The sequence below is a fragment of the Suncus etruscus genome, chromosome X (genome assembly GCF_024139225.1).
Source record: "Suncus etruscus isolate mSunEtr1 chromosome X, mSunEtr1.pri.cur, whole genome shotgun sequence".
NCBI lineage: Eukaryota > Metazoa > Chordata > Mammalia > Eulipotyphla > Soricidae > Suncus > Suncus etruscus.
In genome coordinates, this window is record NC_064868.1 from 65,038,104 (window position 1) to 65,065,401 (window position 27,298).

Here is a 27,298-nt window from a genome sequence, read left to right on the forward strand (position 1 = left end):
ATAGTACTGGAATTTCTTGCTATAGAGATCAGGCAAGAAAAAAATATCAAGGGAATCCAGATAGGAAAGGAAGAAGTCAAGCTCTCATTGTTTGCAGATGACATGATATTCTACTTAGAAAACCCTGAAGACTCTACCAAAAAGCTTCTAGAAACAATAGATTCATATAGCAAGGTGGCAGGCTACAAAATCAACCTACAGAAATCAATGGCCTTTTTATACACCAACAATGATAGGGAAGAGATGGAAGTCAGGAAGGCAATCCTATTTACAATAGTGCCTCACAAACTCAAATATCTTGGAGTCAACTTGACCAAAGACGTGAAGGACCTATACAAAGAAAACTATAAAGCCCTGCTCCAAGAAATAACGGAGGACACACGGAAATGGAAACTTACCCTGCTCATGGATTGGCAGGATTAACATCATTAAAATGGCAATACTCCCCAAAGCATTATACAGATTTAATGTGATCCCCTTAAAAACACCCATGACATTCTTCAAAGAAGTGGATCAAACACTTATGAAGTTCATCTAAACAATAAACACCCTCAAATAGCTAAAGCACTCCTATGGAAAAGGAAAATGGGAGGCATTACTTTCCCCAACTTTAAACTGTACTACAAAGCAATAGTTATCAAAACAGCATGGTATTGGAATAAAGACAGACCCTCAGATCAGTGGAATAGGCTGGAGTTCTCAGAGAACATTCCCCAGACATACAATTACCTAATTTTTGACAAAGGAGCAAGAAATCCTAAGTGGAGCAGGGAAAATCTCTTCAACAAGTGGTGCTGGCAAAACTGGTTAGCCACTTGCAAAAAAGCGAACATAGACCCCCAGTTAACATCATGTACGAAGGTAAAATCCAAATGGATTAAAGACCTTGATATCAGACCGGATACCATAAGGTATATAGAACAACACGTCGGTAAAACACTCCATGACATTGAGACTAAAGGCATCTTCAAGGAGGAAACTGCACTTTCCAAACAAGTGGAAGCAGAGATCAACAGATGGGAATACATTAAACAAGAAGCTTCTGCACCTCAAAAGAAATAGTGCCCAGGATACAAGAGTCACCCACTGAGTGGGAGAAACTATTCACCCAACACCCTTCAGATAAGGGGCTAATATCCAAAATATACAGGGCACTGACAGAACTTTACAAGAAAAATCATCTAATCCCATCGAAAAATGGGAGAAGAAATGAACAGACACTTTGATAAAAAAAAGAAATACAGATGGCCAAAAGGCACATGAAAAAATGCTCCTCGTCACTAATCATCAGGGAGATGCAAATCAAAACAACGATGAGATACCACCTCACACCACAGAGAATGGCACACATCACAAAGAATGAGAATAAACAGTGCTGGTGGGGATGTGGAGAGAAAGGACTCTTATCCACTGCTGGTGGGAAGCCGTCTAGTACAGCCTCTATGGAAAGCGATATGGAGGTTCCTTCAAAATCTGGAAATTGAGCCCCCATTTGACCCAGCTATTCCACTCTTAGGGATATACCCTAAGAACACAAGAATACAATGCAAAAAACCCTTCCTCACACCTATATTTATTGCAGTACTATTCACAATAGCCAGGCTCTGGAAACAACCAAGATGCCCTTCAACAGATGAATGGCTAAAGAAACTGTGGTACATATACACAATGGAATATTATGCAGCTGTCAGGAGAGATGAAGTCATGAAATTTTCCTATACATGGATGTACATGGAATCTATCATGCTGAGTGAAATAAGTCAGAAGGAGAGAGAGAGACGCAGAATAGTCTCACTCATCTATGGGTTTTAAGAAAAATAAAAGTCATTTTTGTAACAATCCTCTGAGACAATGAGAGGAGGGCTGGAACACCAGCTCACTCCATGAAGCTCACCACAAAGAGTGGTGAGTACAGCTATAGAAATAACTACACAGAGAACTACCATAGTCAAGTGAATGAATGAGGGAACTGGAAAGCCTGTCTGGAGTACAGGTTGGGGTGGGGTGGGATGGAGGGAGATTTGGGACATTGGTGGCAGAAATGTTACACTGGTGAAGGGGGGTGTTCTTTACATGACTGAAACCTAATCACAATCATTTATGTAATCAAGATATTCAAATAAAGAAAAAAATTGGCTCTATGAAAAACAAACAAGATCGAAAACCACTAACGAAGCTCACAGCAAAAGGAAAAGAGAAACCTAATAAACTGAATTAGAAATGAGAAGGGGGAGATTATTACGGAGACTACAGAAATTTAAAGTGTAATCAGAGACTACTTTGAGAAACTCTACGCCACAAAACAATAGACCTGGAAGAAATGGATAAATTCTTGTACTCTTATAACTTCTCAAGTAAACCAAGATTTTCTAGCGTATTTGAACAGAACCATAACTATTAAGGAAATTAAAATGACAATCAAAATCTCCCAAAAATAGAAATCAAGGCCCAATGGATAAAATAACAAATCCTTTCAAGCCTTTCAAGAGGACCTAATGCCAATCCTTTTCAGGCTCTTCAGAAACACTCCTAACGAGTTTTTATGACTCTAACATCACCCTGATAACAAAAGCAAACAGAAATACCACAAAAAGAACTACATACCAATATCTCTGATGAACATATATTCTAATATCCTCAAGAAAATCGTAGAAATAGGATCTAATGTCTTATCAAGAAGGTCATACTCCATGACCAAGTAGGATTCATTCCAAAGACACAAGGATATTTAACATATACAGGCCAATCAACGTAATACCGAATATCAATAAAAAGAAAAATCACATGATCAAATCAATAAATATAGAGAAATTATTTGATAATGTCAAACATCAATTCATGATCAAAATCCCTCAACAAGATGGGAATGAAAGGAACTCTCTCAATATAGCGAAGGCCTTTACTGCAAGCCTTGATAAATACTATACTCAATGGAGGAAAACTGAAAATTTTTCCTCTAAGAGGTGGCACAAGCCAAATCTGTCCTCTCTTGCCACTCCTAGTTAACATAGAACTAGAAGTATTTGCCATAGCAATTACACAAGAAAAAGATATCAAGAGCATCCAGAGAGGAAAGGAAGAAGTCAAGCTCTCACTGTTTGCAAATAACATATTTTTTAAAAATCCAAAAGACTTTACAAAAAACTCCTAGAAACAATAGATAAATATATAAAAGTTGCAGGTTACAAATTTTACAAGTAAAATTCAATAGCCTTCTTACCCACAAATAATTATGGGTAAAATAGACATTAAAATAAATCCTGTTCACAATAGCACCACAGAAATTCAAATCCATTAAAGTCAACTTAACTAAAGAAATGAAGGACCTATGCAAAGAAAACTACAAAAACACTGCTTTGTGAAATAAAAATGGACACAAGGAAATGGAGACATATATTCTGTTCATAGATTGGGAAGATTAATCTCAATAAAATGGGAATATTTCCCCAAAGCATTGTACATATTTAATGCAATACCTCTAAACATACCCATGATATTCTTCAAATATGTGGATAAAACACTCCTGGAATTTATTTGGAACAATAGCCACTCACAAAATGCTAAAGTAACCCTTTGAAAAAGAAAATGAAAGTCATCATTTTCTCCAACTTTAGTTTAAACTACAAAGCAATAGCCATTAAAACAGCATAGTATTGGAAGAAAGAAAGACCTGCAGATCAGTGTAATAGACCAGAGTATTCAGAGATTGGTCACCAGACAAAAAACCAATTAATCTTTGATACAAAGGCAATGAAAACAAAACAAAAAGGAGCAAGGAAAGTCTATTCAACAAGTGGTCTTGAGACAACTGGTCAGCTGCATGCAAACATCCAAATTCAGACCTCTATCTAACACCATGCACAAAGGTCAAAGCAACCTATGTTCATTGTAGCACAATTTACAATAGCCAGAATCTGGAAACAACCTAAGTGCCTGAGAACAAATGAGTGGCTAAAAAAACTGGTAAATCTGCAGAATGGAATACTACAGAACTGTTAGATGAAACTGAAGCCATAAAATTTTTCTAAACATAGATGGGCATGTAGACCATCATTCTCAGTGAAATGAATCAGAGATAGAGCTAGATACAGAATAGTCTTACTCATCTGCAGGATTTATGAAAATAATACTATATGGTGTTAAAACCCAAAGACAATAGAGATACAGGTTGGCGGAACAACCAATGATATGATGCTTATCACAAAGAGTGATGAGAAGAGTTAGAAAAATAATTGCACTATCAACAACCATGACAATGATAGTGAGAGAAAGAAATAGAATGCCTGTTCTGAAGAACAGGCACAGGTGCTGGGGAGGTAAATGAGAAACATTGCTGGCAGAAAAAAGTTACACTGAAACCCAACTACACCTAAAGAGTAAAAAATAGAAGATTTTCCACTAATATCATTCACAAGTCAAGGTTGCTCACTCTTGCCACTTCTATTCAATATATTATTGGAATATAGATCATAGAAAGTACAGAAGCAGTCAAACTCTCACTCTTTGTGGATGACATGATTCTACAAAAATGTTTCTAAAAACAATATATTTTACAGTAAAGTGGAAGGCTACAAAATTAACATGCAAAGGCTATGACTTTTCTATAAACACATAATCAAAGAGAAGAGATTTTAAAAACTATCACATTCAAAATTGAGCTTCAGAAAATCAAGTACCTTAATCAACTTAACTAAAGAAGTAAAAATCCTGTTAAAAAAAACCTGTGAAGGACTCGGACCAAAATGGCGCTGAGGGCTCTTGGATACAAAGGGCAGACAACCTAAGTTGACACCTCGGTGCTTAGTCACACTAGATACCATACCCAGTTTGCATTATGAACATGTCTTGATAAAACACTTTAATATACCCTTTATCTCTGGGTTATGGCCTCTCTTAGGACCTGAAGCATGTGACCAGCCAGACCACTGAAGCAGTCAACTGTGACTCACAGATTTATATTATAGGACCTACTACCGAACACGTTTAGGCAAATTAACATTTCCTTTCTTTTTTTTTCTCTCTTCTCACTACATTTTTCTTTCTCACTTTTCTTCCTTATTATCATCAATTCAATCTATGTCAAATAAAAACCACACTGTTACTTTCTCCTTAGGAAAGAAAATTTGATACATAAGATGCAGCAGACAACCACCTACATACACAGGCCTCACTAACACATTGTTTAGTATTCGAGATGCAAAACCTCTGTGTATCCTAAATTGCTCTGGTCATCACCAAAGCCTGAAACCCTCATCCAGGAAGGCCCAACCCCATCATAATGAAATCCCTAGAAATTGAAAATTCCTCCCAACTTTGACACACTGGCCCAATCTCTTAGTTGATTCATTACTGTCTTTACCTTACTTTTACTAAATTTACCTATTTTTATGTTCTCCTCTTAGTTCTTGCTCTCTCCCCATTGTTTTCTTAAGCTATACCTAAGCTCACTATTTTATGCTTCTATGTGAGCATGAGCACATAGAGAGAGGACTCCTCCATGAGAGCCAAACCTAAATTGTAAACAATCCATGCCATGAGAGTATATAGCTCCTTCTATATACTATCCCCTATCCTCCCATTCCTTCACCCCCTCAATCCCAACCTGATATCCTCCTACCTTACTAAAGCTCTTTACCGTCATTTTTTAGCCCATTAGGTTACAAGACCGACCTCCTATCCCAATAAGACATTGCCCAGCACCCAAGTAAAGGTACACTCACTCAGACCCACACCTTGTCCCAGGCAAGAAACTACAACCAATACCCCTGCTGACTCATGCTTTGTGGTCCTCCTTTTCACCTCTCCCAAATGTGGACTGTTGTTTGATACCAGACTCAGCTCCAAGGGATCCCCAGCACAAGAAATCTACTCGAGACCTCGCTGCCACAAATCTTTTCTCAATCTCAAGAAGACCAGGATGTGTGACGAAAATGCACCCTGGATCCCACACCCCACAAGAAAATCTCAAAAGACAATGGGGAAGCCTATACTTCCTTTCTAAGTTTAAGGCCTATATAATACTACCTCTTAACCTGTTTATCCCCGAATGTAAGGTAGTCTCCTGCATCACTTTGCTCCCTTAATTACTTTTTAATTCATTTTTAAAATTTATTTCTTTATATATATTTATATGTGAGTACATATATATTTATTTTTTGTCTTGTTTTTGTTTTCTTCCCTTCTTTACTTTTACCTCTTTTGGTTCTGCTTGGTACAAAAACCTACAATAAAAATTCTTGCCTGGGATAATAGTTCAGGTCAAAACCAGGGCACAGAGGGAATGGAGCCTGACCCTCCCACCTCCAAAATGCACCCGCAATATAATGTAGCACCATTTCTTCTTGCAAAGACATACTAAAAAAGGAGAAATTTTACGTATAGAAACAAGCTCTTATCTACTAGGGATAAGAACACATTTTTTTACAATATAGGGGCACCTGCCATCTTAAACATATGTCATGTGGACCCAACTTAGACTCCAAGTGATTAGACAGCAACCATCCAACCCCGAACCCTTTATCCCAGACATAGAATCAACACAGCTCTCTGCAACAGCTCCAGGAACCAAACTCCCTCTGGGACATTCTTAATACTGCTCTGACACCAACATACGTCAGTTTTGAGATGATATCATGACAATGAGGAAATGGCAACAACTTGATCTAAGAGCAGGCTGTCTTATATCACCATCTAACGATTAGATGAAACCAAAAGACTTGTCATCCTTTGATCTGAACAAAAGCTAAGATTGCTATCTATAGAAGACTGACTGTGACAACCATGACGGGACAGAACTTATCCTGGAACCAATAAAAAAGCCTTAGTCTAGGTTTTGGTCTATGATCTGTACAACAACCAAGATCTCTAATTCCAGGGGTCTGGCTGAGACAATTGCAACTGAACAGGTCTTCTGTAAACATAATGAAAGATTCTATCCTCAACTCCATCCTAGGATCAGTCCAAAAACCAAGACCACCAACTACAGAAGACTGATTAAAGCAACAGTGATGGAACAGAACTTCCAGAACCATAAAGAAAGACTACTTCATAGGCTCCATTCTTTGACCTATGCAGAGAACAAGATCTCTAGATACAGAGGTCTGATTTTATCATCCATGACGGAGCAGAAGTTTTTCATACACCACAAAAGGGCCTAGGGGAGAATAAATGAACATGTATGTAGTCTGTATTTATTCCCATGACAGTATACTTCAAGGACAGAGAAATCTTCTATCTCTTAGACCAGTGGTCAGCAAGCCACGGCTCATGAGCCATGCGGCTTTTTACACTTTTTTATGCGGCTCTTCTTTGTACCAGGCGACTGCTCCAGGAGTCAGGACTCTGCTCCTAGCCTCTGTCATTGCACGCCCTGTGTGGCTCTCAAAATAAATTTCAGTCGTGGTTTTGCGAGATTTGGCTCAGTTGAAAAAAAGGTTGCCCACCACTGTCTTAGGCCAAGGGAATTCTCTTTCTAATTTCCCCAATATTAATATGTCTATGCAGATAAAAAAAAGCAGCACAAAATAATTTTTATAGGTTTTGTTATTGCTCTTGTTTTCTTTTTTTGTGCTTTGTTTTGTTTTTATTTCAGGACTGTGGTTATTGTGTGGTGACTGTCTTTATTGCTGTGGTGCTTTTTGGATTTTTTGTTTTATTTTTCTTTTTGTATTGTTGTTGTGCTTCTCTTCCCTTTTCCCTTTCTTCTCTCAAATTGATATTTATAGCCTCTAGAAGACTCTGCCCACTTTTTGCTTGTTTGATTTTTACTTCATTTTATTTTTTTCTTTTCTTCTAACAGAACCACACAATTTGAACCATCTTGTTCTGCCTCTCAAATTGAGGGGGGGAAATAATGGAGGGTTCCAAGACCAAAGAGTTGTATGATCACTAAGTAGTAATAAAAATGATCGGACTTAAACACAAAATCCAAAGCCAATGACAACAGAATCGATAGCCATTCTACACAAGCTAGACACAGAGGGGACCACTTATACTAGCAGCCCAGGGGGTAAGAGAGGGGGATATGGGATGCATACTGGAAACAAGGGTGGAGGGAGGACAATTTTGGTGGTGGGAATTCCCCTGATTCAATGTCAATATGTACCTAAAGTATTACTGTGAAATATTTGTAATCTACTTTGGTCAAAACAAAAATTATTATTATAATAATAAAATAAAAATTGAACAAAAATAAATAAATAAAAAGATAAAAATAAACCTGTGAAACACTGTTTGAGGAAACAAAAAGCATAAACATATACCAAAATCATGTTTTGGGAAGATTAACATCATTAAAATTACAATATATCCTAATCTGCTCTCCCACTCAGCGGTGAAGAACATTGTTCCAGGAATCAAAATAAGTGCAAATATTTATACGCATTTTCTATTTTTTTAAATACGTTATTATGTGGAAACTCTGATTCATTGGGATTTTTTTGTGAGGTGGAATGAGTTCTTTCCCTTAGATATGTTTGTGCCTTTGTCACATTAAATTCTTACACAGTCTGTAAAAAATTACAATACATTCTAAATCATCGTACAGATTTATTAAGTCACTATAAGTATACTCATGCCTTTTTAAAATAAATATATACAAATTCCCTGAGATTTATATGAAACAATCAACCTTCATGGATATCTAAAGCAATTCTTGGAAAAAGACAAGATGGTAAACATCACTTTCCACAATTTCAAACAGTACTATAGAACAGTAGCCATTAAAACATCATACTATTGGAATAAAGACAGGCATTTAGGTAAATGGAATAAATTCGAATATCCTGAGTCTGACCCCAGGTATATACTCAATAAATATTTAGTAAAGAGGTAAGAAATATGAAGTGAAGCAAGGAAAGCTTCAACGTGTTTGTGCTGAAAACCCTAGTCAATTACTGTCAAAATGTGAACTCAGATTCCTTTTTAACACTGCACAATGGTTGAATCAAAATGGATCAAAAATCTTGATATCAGACCTTATACCATAATGTACCTAGCGTGTAATGTTGGCATAACATTCCATTATCTTAAAGCTAAAGTCCTTTTCAAGAATAAAACACCACTGGTCAAGCAAGTGTAAGCAAAACTAAGCAAATAGGGCTACAATAAGCTTCTGTACCCCATAGGAAATGATGATGACTAGGATACAAAGACCTGCCATGGGATGGGAGAAACTATTCACCCAATAACCATCTAATAAAGATTTAATATCTAAAATATATATTATTGGGATAAATTGTTAAGAAAAAAGTACTTAACGTCTTCCCAAAATGAGAAGAGGTGAACAGAACTTCCCTCAAAGAAATATAGTTGGCACATTATTAATTATCAGGTAGTTTCATATCAATTTAACAATGAGATAGCATCTCACAGTACAGAGATGTGCACAAATCACACATAACAAGAACAATCAGTGCTGGTGCAGATGTGGGGAGAGGGACACTCATTCACTGATGGTGCTAATATAGACAGGTCAAGCCTTTTTGGAAGACAATATGAATATTCCTAGAAAAACTAGAAATTGATTTTCTATATGATCCAGCAATACCACCCTTAGGAATATACCTTAAGAGCTTCCAAATATTCATAAAAAACTCTCTGCATTCCTATGGTCATTGCAGCACTAGTCACAATAGCCAGAATCTTGTAACAATCAAGGTGCCTGAGAACAGATTAGTACATAATTGCATAATATGTAACTGTTAGGCAAAAAGAAGTCATGAAATGCACTTATACATGGATGAATATAAAGGATATTGTGCTGAGTGAAATGAGCCAGAGGGAAAGTGACCAACACTGAAATACTGCACTCATTGTGGGATATAAAAGTAAGTTAGATAATAATAATATCCAAACACAATAGATGAGGGTCAGGTAGGACCAGTCCTTGCTAAGAAGCTGCCAGAAACAACAGGGTAGTGCTGTTAGGGCAGAATGGGACCACTTTGACAATGATAGTAGGAAATGATCGATCTAAACAAGAACTGGGTGCTAAAAGGAGATACAGTGATATGAATTGTATCCCTTCAGTAACAATAATGCAAACAACTGTGTCTAAAAGGAAAAAAGAAGTTAGGGATAGAGAGAAGTAAAATAACTGCCACAGAGGCAGGCAGGGAGAGTACAGTGGGGCCATTTGAGGAGGGAAACTGGGACATTGATGGTGGTAGATGTGCACTGGTAAAGGGTATTGTACATTGTATGACTGAATCTTAATTTTTGTAAACGTTGTCACTGTTAAAAATTACTGCATTATAAACAATCCTTTAATCCATGGTGTTTAAATAAAAGAATTTTAAACATCTTAAAAATGAGACCAAAAAGATACTGGAGATCTATACCTGACAACTTCCAAGTACTTAAGAATGAGATTGAATAACTTAGTAAATGGATAAATATTCCATGCTGAAAGATAGAAACAATTTTGCCTGAATGGCTACCTTTCTTGAACTATTAAATAGATTAACTACAACATACATAAAATTAATACATTCTTCAGTGGTCTAGAAAAGTCAACAAGAAAGTTTATATGGAATCAGAAGATACCCCAAGTATCCATGGCTATACTTAAAAATAAGAAACTAGAATGTATAACATTATTAAACTTTAAACTGTACTATAAAGCTATATTGATCCCAGCAGCATGATTCAGCATAGGCTTTCTGATTACTACTCAAGGACAAATATACTTATGTATGCACACTAATTTTTTGACAATGGATCTAGGACTATGAAAGAGTAAAAAGATAGCCTCTTCTAAAAAGACAGCTGGAAAAACTGGGCAAACACATATAACAAACCTGGATCCATATCTCACACCTTACACAAAAATCATTTCAAGACAGATCATGGATCAAGTCAAATCTTCAGGTCCATCAGTTTACACTGAGGAAAAATAGGCAGACTGCTCAAGATTTCAATTTCAAATTGGTCTCTGATAATGTTATGCCAATGGCCAAGGCTACAGAATCAAAATTAAACTAAAGATATTACATCAAACTATAAAGATTCTGTATAGCAAAAGAAGCATGGGCTAAAACTAAGACAGCTAGCTAAGAGAAAATGTTTTCACCCATCACATCATAAAGTGTTTATATGATATATAAAATAGAATATACAAAGTACTAAAAATGTACCAAAAAATTCTATAAAAATAACAAAATTTGGGGTGGAGAAATGAATAGACAATTCTTAGAGGAAGATGAGCATATGACCAATAGGGATATAAAAAACACACCATCACTTATTAGGGAAATCCAAACCACAATTATGAGGCATTTCACACCAATAAGAATGCCACATATCACTTGATCTCTTTTCAGCACCTAGTTCTATTCAAGAGTGATCATTTCCAATTATCTTTGTCATAACAGTGCCTTCTCTGTCCTATGTGCACTCAAACCCTCTTTGTGGCAAGCTTTCTACCGAACACTAGTCCTCCTGGCGATCATCTCTATTGTCTTGGTTTATCATTATGATATTATCTTTTTATATCCAACAAGCTTCACTATATTGCACTAAGTGGTATGTATAATGCCTCTTCAGTGGCAATATTGCAAATCACAATGCCTAAAGGAAAACAAGAGAGAGAAGAAAAATGTCTGCCATAGAGGCCAGTTGGATGGAGGACGGGGGAGAGGGGAAGCAACTGTGAATATTGGTAGTGAGAAATGTGCACTGGTGAAGGGATGGGTATTTTACATGGTATGACTCAATCATGAACTACTTAAATATATAGGAACTTGTATCTACTGCTAGTGGAAATCTTGTTTAATCCAATCCTGTTGGAAACCATTATGGACAGTTCTCAGTAAACTCATATTTGAGTTGCTATATAACCCAGAAATTCTACTTTGGGGTATGTATCCCCAGGAAAGTTTTCATTGAAACAGAACAACACCAAACCACATAGTAATTAGATGACAAAATTAAAAGACAGAGCCAGATAGCTTTTTTTTTCTGATTTCTTTTTTTTTTATTAATGCATAATTTTTTTTATTTAAACATCTTGATTACATACATGATTGTGTTTGGGTTTCAGTCATAAAAGGAACACCGGGGCCGGGCGGTGGCGCTAAAGGTAAGGTGCCTGCCTTGCCTGCGCTAGCCTTGGACGGACCGCGGTTCGATCCCCCGGTGTCCCATATGGTCCCCCAAGCCAGGAGCAACTTCTGAGCACATAGCCAGGAGTAACCCCTGTGCATTACCGGGTGTGGCCCAAAAACCAAAAAAAAAAAAAAAAAAAAAAAAAAATAAAAGGAACACCACCCATCACCAGTGCAACATTCCCATCACCCAAGTCCCAAATCTCCCTCCTCCCCACCCAACCCCCGCCTGTACCCTAAACAGGCTCTACATTTCCCTCATACATTCTCAATATTAGGACAGTTCAAAATGTAGTTATTTCTCTAACTAAACTCATCACTCTTTGTGGTGAGCTTCCTGAGGTGAGCTGGAACTTCCAGCTCTTTTCTCTTTTGTGTCTGAAAATTATTATTACCAGGGTGTCTTTCATTTTTCTTAAAACCCATAGATGAGTGAGACCATTCTGCGTTTTTCTCTCTCTCTCTGACTTATTTCACTCAGCATAATAAATTCCATGTACATCCATGTATAGGAAAATTTCATGACTTCATCTCTCCTGACAGCTGCATAATATTCCATTGTGTATATGTACCACAGTTTCTTTAGCCATTCGTCTGTTGAAGGGCATCTTGGTTGTTTCCAGAGTCTTGCTATGGTAAATAGAGCTGCAATGAATATAGGTGTAAGGAAGGGGTTTTTGTATTGTATTTTTGTGTTCCTAGGGTATATTCCTAGGAGTGGTATAGCTGGATCGTATGGGAGCTCGATTTCCAGTTTTTGGAGGAATCTCCATATCGCTTTCCATAAAGGTTGAACTAGACAGCATTCCCACCAGCAGTGGATAAGAGTTCCTTTCTCTCCACATCCCCGCCAACACTGTTTATTCTCATTCTTTGTGATGTGTGCCATTCTCTGGGGTGTGAGGTGGTATCTCATCGTTGTTTTGATTTGCATCTCCCTGATAATTAGTGATGTGGAACATTTTTTCATGTGTCTTTTGGCCATGCGTATTTCTTCTTTGTCAAAGTGTCTGTTCATTTCTTCTCCCCATTTTTTGATGGGGTTAGATGTTTTTTTCTTGTAAAGTTCTGTCAGTGCCTTGTATATTTTGGAGATTAGCCCCTTATCTGATGGGTATTGGGTGAATAGTTTCTCCCACTCAGTGGGTGGCTCTTGTATCCTGGGCACTATTTCCTTTGAGGTGCAGAAGCTTCTCAGCTTAATATATTCCCATCTGTTAATCTCTGCTTTCACTTGCTTGGAGAGTGCAGTTTCCTCCTTGAAGATGCCTGTAATGTCCTGTAGTGTTTTGCCTATGTGCTGTTCTATATATCTTATGGTTTTGGGGCTGATATCGAGGTCTTTAATCCATTTGGATTTTACCTTTGTACATGATGTTAGCTGGGGGTCTAAGTTTAATTTTTTGCAAGTGGCTATCCAATTGTGCCAACACCACTTGTTGAAGAGGCTTTCCCTGCTCCATTTAGGATTTCCTGCTCCTTTATCAAAAATTAGATGGTTGTATCTCTGGGGAACATTTTCTGAGTATTCAAGCCTATTCCACTGATCTGAGGACCTATCTTTATTCCAATACCATGCTGTTTTGATAACTGTTGCTTTGTAGTACAGTTTAAAGTTGGGAAAAGTAATTCCTCCCATATTCTTTTTCCCAATGATTGCTTTAGCTATTCGAGGGTGTTTATTGTTCCAAATGAATTTCAAAAGTGTCTGATCCACTTCTTTGAAGAATGTCATGGGTATCTTTAGAGGGATGGCATTAAATCTGTATAATGCCTTGGGGAGTATTGCCATTTTGATGATGTTAATCCTGCCAATCCATGAGCAGGGTATGCGTTTCCATTTCCGTGTGTCCTCTCTTATTTCTTGGAGCAGAGTTTTATAGTTTTCTTTGTATAGGTCCTTCACATATTTAGTCAAGTTGATTCCAAGATATTTGAGTTTGTGTGGCACTATTGTGAATGGGGTTGTTTTCTTAATGTCCATTTCATCCTTATTACTATTGGTGTATAGAAAGGCCATTGATTTTTGTGTGTTAATTTTGTAGCCTGCCACCTTGCTATATGAGTCTATTGTTTCTAGAAGCTTTTTGATAGAGTCTTTAGGGTTTTCTAAGTAGAGTATCATGTCATCTGCAAACAGTGAGAGCTTGACTTCTTCCTTTCCTATCTGGATTCCCTTGATATCCTTTTCTTGCCTAATCGCTATAGCAAGTACTTCCAGTGCTATGTTGAATAGGAGTGGTGAGAGAGGACAGCCTTGTCTTGTGCCAGAATTTAGAGGGAAGGCTTTCAGTTTTTCTCCATTGAGGATAATATTTGCCACTGGCTTGTGGTAGATGGCCTTCACTATATTGAGAAAGGTTCCCTCCATTCCCATCTTGCTGAGAGTTTTGATCAAGAATGGGTGTTGGACCTTATCAAATGCTTTCTCTGCATCTATTGATATGATCATGTGGTTTTTATTTTTCTTGTTATTGATGTTGTGTATTATGTTGATAGATTTACGGATGTTAAACCAGCCTTGCATTCCTGGGATGAAACCTACTTGATCGTAGTGGATGATCTTCTTAACGAGGCATTGAATCCTATTTGCCAGGATTTTGTTGAGGATCTTTGCATCTGCATTCATCAGTGATATTGGTCTGTAATTTTCTTTTTTGGTAGCGTCTCTGTCTGGTTTAGGTATCAAGGTGATGTTGGCTTCATAAAAGCTATTTGGAAGTGTTTCTGTTTGTTCAATTTCATGAAAGAGTCTTGCCAAGATTGGCAGTAGTTCCTCTTGGAAAGTTTGATAGAATTCATTAGTGAATCCATCTGGACCTGGGCTTTTGTTTTTCGGCAGACATTTGATTACTGTTTTAATTTCATCAATGGTGATGGGGGTGTTTAGATATGCTACATCCTCTTCCTTCAACAGTGGAAGATTATAAGAGTCCAAGAATTTATCCATTTCTTCCAGGTTCTCATTTTTAGTGGCGTAGAGTTTTTCAAAGTAGTTTCTGATTACCCTTTGAATCTCTGTCATATCAGTAGTGATCTCTCCTTTTTCATTCCTGATACGAGTTATCAAGTTTCTCTCTCTCTCTTTCTTTGTTAGGTTTGCCAGTGGTCTATCAATCTTGTTTATTTTTTCAAAGAACCAACTTCTGCTTTCGTTGATCTTTCAGATTGTTTTTTGAGTTTCCACTTCGTTGATTTCTGCTCTCAGCTTTGTAATTTCCTTCTGTCTTCCTATTCTTGGGTCCTTTTGTTGAGCATTTTCTAGTTCTATTAGCTGTGTCATTAAGCTACTCAGGTAAGCTCCTTCTTCCTTCCTGATGTGTGCTTGCAAAGCTATAAATTTTCCTCTCAGTACTGCTTTTGCTGTGTCCCATAGGTTCTGAGAGTTTGTGTCTTTATTGTCATTTGTTTCCAGGAACCTTTTTATTTCCTCCTTGATTTCATCTCGGACCCACTGGTTATTGAGCATGAGGCTGTTTAACTTCCAGGTGTTAAAGTGTTTCTTCTGAGTCCCTTTGGAGTTCACAAATAATTTCAGAGCCTTGTGGTCAGCGAAGGTAGTCTGCAAAATTTCTATCCTCTTGATCTTATGGAGGTATGTTTTATGTGCCAGCATGTAGTCTATCCTGGAGAATGTCCCATGTACATTGGAGAAGAATGTGTATCCAGGTTTCTGGGGATGGAGTGTCCTATATATATCCACTAGGCCTCTTTCTTCCATTTCTCTCCTCAGGTCTAGTATATTCTTGTTGGGTTTCAGTCTGGTTGACCTGTCCAGTGTTGACAAAGCCGTGTTAAGGTCCCCCACAATTATTGTGTTGTTGTTGATATTATTTTTCAGATTTGTCAACAGTTGTATTAAATATTTTGCTGGCCCCTCATTCGGTGCATATATGTTTAGGAGAGTGAATTCTTCCTGCTCTACGTACCCCTTGATTAATATAAAATGTCTGTCTTTGTCCCTTACAACCTTCCTGAGTATAAAGTTTGCATTATCTGATATTAGTATGGCCACTCCAGCTTTTTTATGGGTGTTGTTTGCTTGGATAACTTTTCTCCAGCCTTTTATTTTGAGTCTATGTTTGTTCTGACTATTCAGGTGCGTTTCTTGTAGGCAGCAGAAGGTTGGATTGAGTTTTTTGATCCATTTAGCCACTCTGTGTCTCTTAACTGGTGCATTTAGTCCATTGACGTTGAGAGAAAGAATTGTCCTGGGATTTAACGCCATCTTTATTTCAAAATTTGGTGTGTCTTTTGGGTAGTCTTGTCTTAGATTAGGTCTTTCAGTTTTTCTCTTAAGACTGGTTTTGTGTCTGTGAAGTTTCTGAGCTGTTTTTTGTCTGTGAAACCATGTATTCTTCCATCAAACCGGAAAGTGAGTTTTGCTGGGTATAGTATTCTGGGTGAAGCATTCATTTCATTCAGTCTTGTCACAATATCCCACCACTGCTTTCTGGCATTGAGCGTTTCTGGTGACAGGTCTGCTGTAAATCTCAGGGAAGCTTGCTTGAACATGATTTCCCCTTTTGATCTTGCTGTTTTCAGAATTCTGTCTCTATCTGTGGGATTTGTCATTGTGACTAGGATGTGTCTTGGGGTGGTTTTTCTGGGGTCTCTTTTGGTTGGTACTCTTCGGGCATGCAGGATTTGATCACATATATTCTTTAGCTCTGGAAGTTTCTCTTTAATGATGTTCTTGACCATTGATTCTTCCTGGAAATTTTCTTCCTGGGTCTCTGGGACTCCAATGATTCTTAAGTTGTTTCTGTTGATCTTATCATAGACTTCTATTTTCGTCTGTTCCCATTCTTTGACTAATTTTTCCATTGTCTGCTCATTTGCTTTAAGTTTTTTGTCCAATCTCTCCTGCTGTATGGAATTGTTATGTATCTCATCTTCCACAGCACCAAGTCTATTCTCAGCTTCTGATACCCTGTCCCAGAGCTTATCCATTTTGTCATTCACTTCGTTTACTGACTTTTTCAGTCCTGTTAGTTGACATGTTATTTCAGTTTGGAGTTTTGTCATTTCTGCCTTCATATTTTCTTGGTTCTTATTAGTGTTCTGTTCAACTCGATCCATGGTTTCTTGGAGTCTGTTGAGCACCTTCCATATTGCTAGTCTAAAGTCCTTATCTGAGAGGTTGATTAGTTGTTCAGTCATTATCTGGTCCTCAGAATTGTCATCTTCATTCTCTATGTCTGATGCTGGCCTGCGTTGTTTCCCCATTGTCACACTTGTATTGTCGGTTTTTCTACGTGTTGTGGTGGTATTCATTGCCTATATGATGTAGGCAGCACACTCCTCTGGCTCCTCCCTTTCTGGATGGGCTGACTTGCCTCTAAGGGAGGGGAGTCCTCCGTGGATGAAGCCTCACACCGGGTCAAATCTTAGGCCCGAGCATGCAACAGAGAAGACAGTCCAGAAAGAAATGTTTGCTTCTGTGATATAGCGCCGTTCTTAGTGTGATTTTTCCTTCTTGTTGCAATGGAGTTCTTTCCTTAGAAAGAGTGCACGGCCGCGTAGCGGAGCGGAGCGGCCGTGCTCCTCTGAGCCTCTTTTTGCCCCACTTGCAAGAGTTTCACGCAAGAGGACAGTAGACAGACATAGACAGGTCACACTCACAGTCTTTCACAGCTGAGCCCCACTGGGCCGGTGTCAGAGCCAGATAGCTTAAAGCAACAAGAGAGAGAGAACAAAAAATCTCTTATATAGGATAATTTTCAAAAATATACTTGCTACTGAACTTTTTCTTCTTTCCTTTCTCTTCCATATCTTCAGTTTTTCTTTCTGTTTTCTACTTTTTTTAATAACCTTGCTGTTGGTCATCTTGAAACAAATGTACTATGATCAGTTATGTCAACTATGTCATGCATTTTCTTTAAATAAATTTAATTATTAAAAAACTCTCACATAGGAAAAAACATAAAAATCACCAAAGACCTTTTACATAATATCTTAAAAGTCAGGAGTGAGCAGAATGACATATTGAGTGAAAAAACCCTACCGAACTAGTGTTTGCTACCCTGTACTACTTGAGGGAGGGATAACAAAACATTTCAGACAAATAAGAACTTTGTGACAATGAAAGCAATCTTGCAAGAATTATTGAAATTATATTATTAAAATATATTATTAAAATATAGACTCTTGCTAAAACAACTAGATTTCATACACACATACAAAGTATAGCCACATACATCATTAATCTCTCTCAATTTCAATTGACCAAACAAACCTTCCTATTAAAAGTTATATATGGGGCTTGAGTGATACCACAGGGGTAAGGCATTTGCCCTGCATGCAGCTGACATGGACCAGACCTGGGTTCAATCCCTGGCATCCCATATGGTTCCCATGCCTTCCAGGAGTGAGTTCTGAGCTCAGCACTAGGAGTAACCCTTGAGTGCCACCAGGTGTATACCAAAAAACCAAAGGGGGAAAAAAGTATATAGACTAAGGTCAGTACATAAAATTCATCATTCTGCTACCTACAGAAAACTCAACTAAACCCACAAGATAAATACAAATTATGAGGGAATGGATGGAAAACAATCACACAAACCAATAAAAGAAAAATAGCTAGAACACCCATACTAATATCTAACCAGATAACATTCAATATCAAGAAGATAATTGGAGACAGTGATAGGCATAACTTATCAGCTAAGGGAATGATATTAACTATAGCAGTAAACAAGAGTTCTAAATGAGAAGCTATAGAACTGGGATAATTGGATATATAATAGAACTTTTTATATCCAAAATAAGGATACATATTATTCTAGAGTGTACAGGGAACTTCTACAGGATATATGACATATTATGTCATAATTCAAACATAAATTTACAAATATAAAAATAATACTAAGTAATTTCTCAAACCATAATGCCATGAAATTAGAAAATAACCACAAAAAGAAGATGGAGAAAATTTCTAACATGCTAAATAATTGGATCAAGAAGGAAATCAAGGAGAAAATAAAAAAATCCTTGAAACTAATGACAATAAAGATACAAACTATCAGAATCTATGGGTCACAGCAAAAACTACAGGGAAAATGGACAAAATACAGGCTACATTAAGAAATAAGAAAGAGATCAGAGTGGGTAAGGCATTTGCCTTGCATGCACCCAACCAGGAATTAATTCCTGGCATCCCATATGATCATCCAAGCCTTCCAGTATTAATTTCTCTGTGCAGAGCTAGGAGTAACCACTAGACATTATCAGGTGTGCTCCCTCACCCCACCCCACCCCAAAAAAAGAAAGAAGAAAAAGCCCAAATCAACAACTTAAATAAACTTCCCCAAAATGGGGGGGTGTGTGTGGAGAGAAAGCAAGGAAGGCATCTGCCTTGTACATGATCAACCCAGGTTTAATTTTTGGCATTACATAAGGTTCCCTGAGCACTGACAGGAATAATTTCTGAGTACAAATTTAGGAGAAATCTCTGAGTATTTTCACATGTGATTCAAAAATCAAAAATTTAAAAATTTTAAAAATCTGGATAAAGAAAAGAAAATGAATCCAATATGTAGTAGGGGAAGGAGGGAAATAGAAAAGATAAGAGTATAAATCAACAGCATTGAAACTAAGAAAGCAATTCTAAGAATCAATAAAACCAGAAGGTGGTTCTTAGTAATGAAGCAAGAAAAATGTATCAAAGGGACCCACATTTGAAAAGATATCAAATCATCACTATTTTTAGATAATGTAATAGTAGTACACAAAAAGCTAGAAACAATAAACCAACATGGTAAATTAAATGGCTACAAATTCAATGCAATAAAAATTGATAGTATTCCTATATATAAAGAATGAACCAGAACAGAAATAAACTAGAATTTTGTCTCATTTATAACAATGGTCAGAAATGACAATTGCCCAGGAATCAACTTAGCAAAAGATGCGTAAGATCTATGCCATAATAATTTTAAATTATTTAAGAATCAGATAGACAAAAATCTTAGGAAATGAAAAAAAATAGTTCATGCTTTTGTGTTGGAAGAACCAGACTGTTACCTTAGCAGTCAAATAGATTCAATAAAATACCCATCCAAATTCAGACAATATGGGGCCGGAGAGATAGCATGGAGATAAGGCATTTGCCTTTCATGCAGAAGGACAGTGGTTCAAATCCTGGCATCCCATACGGTTCCCTGTGCCTGCCAGGAGCAATTTCTGAGCGTGGAGCCAGGAGTGAACCCTGAGTGCTGCTGGGTGTGACCCAAAAACAAAACAAAACAAAATTCAGACATTTCTTTAGGATTTAGAAAAAACAAAAATTAGATAATATTTGAGAGTGAAGTGTTTACCTAGTAAATGGCCAATGTGAGTTTGATCTCTGGCATCCCATATGGTACATTGTACACCATCAGAAATAATTCCTTGGTCGAAGAGATAGCACAGCGGTAAGGTATTTGCCTTGCACACAGCTGATTAGAACAGATGGTGGTTCAAACCCCAGCATCCCATATGGACCCCCGTGCCTGCCAGGAGCGACTTCTGAGCACAGAGCCAGGAGTAGCCCTGAGTGCTGGCCACCAAGTGTGACCCAAAAACTAAAGAAGTAGAAGGAGGAGGAAGAGGAAGACGAAGAAGGAGGAGGAGGAGGAAGAGAAAGAGGAGGAGGAGGAAGAGAAGGAGGAGGAGGAGGAAGAGAAGGAGGAGGAGGAGGAGAAGGAGGAGGAGAAGAAGAAGAGGAGGAGGAGAAGGAGAAGAAGAAGAAGAAGAAGAAGAAGAAGAAGAAGAAGAAGAAGAAGAAGGAGAAGAAGAAGAAGAAGAAGAAGAAGAAAAAGAAGAAGAAGAAGAAGAAGAAGAAGAAGAAATACTTCATGAGTGTAAAGCCAAGAGTAACCCTTAATATGAAAAAATGGCCCAAAAAGCAGCAAAAGAGACAAGTAAATAATAAAGATTGTGCAGACACCACCAACAAAAACTGTACTGAAAAATATGAAATGCAAAGTTACCTCATTACCTAATTTGCAATTGGATTAATAAGCTATACTTATCAAAACTGCCTCATAGTGGAAAAAAATGGGCTTTATGATCTGTGTGTCAGAATCTAATACCCAATGATAAAATCCCACATATATAGTTAATTTTTTTATAAAGCAGCTGAAAATATAAAATGTATTAAAGGTCATCTCTTAAGTAAATGGTGCTGGTAAAGCTGGATAAAATGGTGAAGAAAATCTGAGAAAGACATTAAAATCGATCCGTATCTTACAAAGTCAATTAAAATAAGATAAAACATTGAGATCTGACTGGAAACTAAAGCACAATGAAGAAGATAAAGGCAGAATGGTCCAAGATTTGGCTTTCAGCGACCACACTCAGGGGTCCAGATTTGTGGCAGTCAGTAGTCTGAGACCTGAGGTATGCAGCCTATCTCTAAAGCTACCTGACCTACTTAAATAAAGAGACTCACAACTTATTCATATAAGAAAGAGTCCATACCTAGAGAAGACACCTGCTTATTCAGCAGCATGATAATCTCTCATTCACATAAGCTTCCCTAAGACCACACTGGCAGTGAGCAAGATGTACAGTGATATTGGAAAGAAGAACGTTGAGAATAAAAAAGAAACCATGATAAAGCAGTGCAAAATCCTGCTATGCTTTGTAGGTGAAGTTGCAATCCTGCAGACCTGATCACCACCTATATAATCTCACTAAAATGGAATTCAAAGCAAAAATAATTAGGATATTCAATGAGCTCAAGCAGACTGAAATAATAAAAACACACCCAATGGGCTGGAATAATAACACAGTGGATAAGATGTTTACCTTGCATGCAGAAGACCTGGGTTTAATCACCAGCACTGGCATCGATTATGGTCCCAAAGCCTGACAGAAGTAATTTCTGCAAAAAGAGCTAGGAGTAAACTCCTGAATGATGCAGTGTGGCTCCAAAACAAACAAAAAACTCAAGGCACTTCCTAGTCACAGTAATGTAAAACATAAATTGACATAGAATACTGAAAGCAGCAGGATCAAAGAAAAGAATAACATGCAAAAGAGTGTGCTTAATATCTATAGCATGTATATATAGGCAATTCTTCAGTCCCAAAGACAGTGGTAGGATACAGTAAAAAAAAACTCATCAAAACAAATGCATCACCGATAACACTATACACAGTCAGACTCTCATTTACATTTGAAGAAAATAAAAAGAAAAGCTCAGAAACATTATGGATTCAAAACCAATGTTAAAACAAGAACTGGAGGAGTTATTTAAAGACAAAACAAATCCTACAAACACATCAAACTTCTAAGAAATATGGTATAAAATCCCATGACAATATAATCTTTCTCAATTTTAATGGACTAAAAGTATTAATGAAGAGACACAGAGGTAAAAATAGATCAGAACATTGAATCCAATATTTTGCTGCCCGCACAAAACGCATGTAAATAGAGCAAACACAGATTCAAAGTAAAAGGTTGGAAGGCAATCCTTCAAGGAAATAGCTCCATTTTAAAGGGCTGGGGATGGCCATATTAATAACAAACAATATAGAATTCAGGTTCAAATGGTTCTAATAGACAGATGGGGTCATTTTTAATAATAAATGAATACGTATTTACATAAGGATTGAATCATATTCCTAAGTATATTTGTGTCCAGTACAGGCCAGCAATTGGGTGCCGGAGAGATAGCATGGAGGTAAGGCGTTTGCCTTCCATGCAGAAGGACGGTGGTTCGAATCCCGGCATCCCATATGGTCCCCTGTGCCTGCCAGGGGCAGTTTCTAAGCATAGAGCCAGGAGTAACCCCTGAGCGCTGCTGGGTGTGACCCCCCCAAAAAATACAGGCCAGCAAAATACTTAAAACAACTGCTAATATATTTGAAGAAAGACATCAGTAGCTACACAAGAGTAGTTAGACATTTAAATATAGCTGTGTCACCTTTTGATAGATCAACCAGGCTAAAACTCAACAAGTGAAAATTTATTTTAAAGAAAGAAAAAAAGACACGGTTATTATATATTTATAAGGCTTTATGTGCCCTAATATTTTAATACATATTATTCTCGAATGCACATGGGATATTCTCCAGGAATGGCAACAAAATCTACCTCCATTAAATCAAGAGGATAGAACTTGTATTAATCATCTTCGCAGACCCTAATGAAATAGAAGTGAGTTGCATACAGAAATGGAGAAATAACTCTATCACCTGGAAAATAAACAGCTCACTACTCAGAAAATGGTGAGACAGAGAGAAAAATCAATACATTCCTAGAATTAAAAAAAAAAGAGGACATAAAATATCAAAATTTGGGGGATATAGCGAAAAGAGTATTAAGAGAAAAATTAGGAGAGAAAAAATAGTGGAAAGACTGTGGCAGAAGTAGTGGGTGAAGAGCAGCAGCAGCAGCAAAGAGGAGCTTGGAGACCTTGAGAGCAGCTCAACCCAGCAAGATCCTGATTGTGAAATTCATGAAATCCCTAAAGCACAACGATGAGGCATAGGACTCCTGGAGAAGAAGCAAAGGCTGATCACTGGATCAAAAATCAAGCTCCTAGGAGATTATAAGAAAAATCATGGCAAGGGATTCTGACAGTGAGTGGTACCCAGACTTGGTCCTGTGGCTGGGCTGGGAAATGTAGGACACACTGCGTGGTGGAGCTCATGTGACACAGATATTAGCACCAAGGGAGTAATACAGACAAGAGTATGAGCAGCAGGAGGTTCCTGATATTTGTCCCATATACACAGCAGTGGCATGAGATTCCAGCTATGTAATGTCCAACAGTGGCAGTGAGGCCAGGAAATGGTGTTGTCATTTCCAGAAGACTGTCAGGGAGTAGTACCCTGGCATGGTCATGTGGCATCAAAACTTGGAGCCATGGGCAAGCATGGCTCAGACCCATCAGACTGATGAGCTTGCAGAACTCAAACATTAGCACTGACGGAGTAAATAGGGACAAGATGAAGCATGGCAAGAGGGTCTCACAATTTGGCCATATAGGTAGCAATGGCACACCTGTGGGAAGCCACCTAAAAAGATGACCAAAAGTGATACTGAGACTGGAGAGTCACTGTGCTTAAGGATATCCTTTTCCCAGCCCCAACACCAACAAGAAACCTTGATTGGCCTTGAGACAGGGAAGACCAGAGATGAGCAGCATCAGTCACATTAGGAAGCTTTTGGAATAAAAGGAACCATTGTGAACTCAGGCTATGGTATAGAGAGAGAAGTGCAGCTGTTCTGTTTTGTTCTGCATCTGCAAATTTTTTCTTGGCAAAGACCCCTACCACAACACATAAAAAACACCAGCACACAGCAAACAAAGGTCACAACACAGGCCCCACCAACTTAGTGAACGAAGATAGAAGTTCTGAGGACTCAACTAACTTCATCCACTTACATAGCTTCTCTGAAAAGCACATTAAAAGTAAATATGCACCACAAAAGCACCGAGGGGAGAGTAAGTGTTCATGCAAGGAGTCTATAGTTAATCCCATGACAGTATACTTCAGGGGTTGAGAAATCCTGTATCTCCTAGGCCAAGGAAATTTCCTCTATAATATCCCCAATAGTTAATGTGCCTATGCAGGGGGGGAAGCACAAAATAATCATTTTCCACATATTTATTGATTAATCGATTTTTGACGTCTTTATTTTGGTGTAGATATTGAAGTTGAAGTCTCCAATTTTATTTTATATTATTTTATCTTATCTTTCTCTTTCTTTTTGCACTCCGGCATGATTTGATTTTAGAACCGAGACTATTGTGTGGTGCTTATCTTTATTGCTGTAGTGCTCACTGGATATTTAATTTGATATTTCTTTCTGTATTGTTGTGGTGTTTCAATGACCTGTTTCATGTCCTCTCTCAAACTGAGGTTAAAAGCCTCTAGAAGGACTCCGCCCATTTTTAGCGTATTTGACTTCTTCTTTTTTCTTATTTTGTACCCCATTCTATTGCTTTTCTTTCCTTCAAACAAAACCACATAACTCGATTTATCTAGCTCCGCCTCTTAAATAGAAGGGGAAACAAGGGAGGGTACCAGGACCATACAGATATAGGATCACTAATAGTAAGCTAGACAAAGAGGGGACCACCTACTCTAGCAGCCTGGGGGGTGATGATAGGGTATATGGGTTGCAGAAAGGGAACTGGGATGGGGGAGGACAAATTTGGTGATGGGTATTCCCCTGATTCAATGTTAATATGTACGTAAAATACAACTGTGAAAGATATGTAAGCCATTATCAAAATAAAAATTTAAAGAAAAGTAAATGTGGAGGATGGTAAAAGAACTAAAGAATGGAAAGAAGAACCAGTAAGACTCAAGAGGATATGAAAGTAAAAAACGAGAAACTTCAAACAGAAATAACAAATCTGAAACTCTTGGTAAGTGAAAGAATAAACTCATTGGAAGGCTTCAACAGCAGAAAAACAGCTATTAAGGATAGAATTAGTGAGCTGAGCTTTGTAGCAACTCCACACAACAAAAAAATTTGGGAAAGATTCTTAAAATAAATTAACAGAAGATGAAAAACTCCTCAAAATAAGTGAAGAAATGACAGTGGACCTTTGAGATAAATTCAACAGTATCAATATAAGAAGCATTGAGGCCCACGAGAGAAAATGTTCATTTCTTTTCCCCATTTTTGAATGTTTTTTTCCTTGCCAAATTCTTTCAGTGCCTTGTATATCTTAGATATTAACCCCTTATTAGATGGGTATTGGGTAAAGATCTTTTTAATTCCATGGATAGCCTTTGTTTTTCAGTCCTTTAAATTATAGTCACACTAAAAGAGACAGTATTTATAATAATATGCATTGAAATAAAAATAGACATGTTTCAACTAGATATAATTAAGATTTTAAAAGTTTACACATACTTTTATAATATTATCTTTATAGAACATTATCAAAGACTATGTGGTTGAAAAAGAAATATCTAAACAGGCATATACAAGACAATGAACTCTACTATTCTCTGAATAGAAAAATAATTTCAATCTAGATTAAAGATTTTAAATAAAATGAATTATATTATTATAAATGATATATATCTTTACAAATAAAATGTTCTATTACCTAAGTATTAGAGATGTTATGCAAATAAAATAAAGAAAAAGAGTTGAGAAAGCATTTTATTGTAAAGCTTCTGTACAAAAAATATATGAATGTTTATATGAATATATTAAATAGAAGAACATATTTCAATATCATGCATCTGATGAATTAATGTAAAAGTTACATAAAACGCATACAATTTAAAACACATATGTATATAACAGACAGATTTGATGGGCCAGAATGAAAGTACTACGGGTAGGGTGTTTGCCTTATATGTGGCCGACCTCGATTTGACCCCCAGGTATAATCCCTGAACACCACCATTTGTGATTCCTGAGGATGGAGTCAGAAGTAAACCCTAAACACCACCAGGTGATTAAATGAACAATCCCATTCACAATTGGGCCTCAGAAAATCAAGTATCTTGAAGTCAATTTAACTAAAGTGGTAAAAGACCTAAACAAAGAAAACTGCAAAACACTGACACAAAAAATAAAAGAAGACAAAAAGACATGGAAACATATATCAGAGACATGGATTGGGAGGATCAACACATTAAAATGGCAATATTTCCTAATGCAAATACCTATGACATTTTGCAAAGAAGTGCATCAAACAATTCTGAAATTTGTATGGAACAATAAACATCCAGAATAGCTAAAGCAATTCTTGGGAGGGGAGAGTATGGGAAGAATCGCTTTCTTCAAGCTTAAACAGTTCTGCAAAGCAGTAGTAATTAAGATAGTATGGTACTGGAATAAAATCAAACACTCAGATCAATGGAATAGACTTGAATATTCTGAGACAGACCAGCAGGTGGTCTGATCAATTAATATTTGGCAAAAAAAAAAAATAAAAGTGGAATAAGGCATGCCTCTTCAGAAGGTGGTGTTGGAAAGAAAGGGGAACTCAGATCTTTATTTAAACTTCAAATAAAATGGATTAAAGACCTTGAATCAGTACTGAAACTATAAGGTACATAGAGGAAAATGTAGGCAGAACACTCAAAGTCATCTAAAGGCATCTTCAAGGAGGAAACACCATTGGTCAAGAAAGCGAAAGCAAATAAATGGGACATTAAATTGAGAAGCTTTGAACTCAAAAAAATAGGATGCAAAGATTACCCACATAATGGGAGAAGTCATTC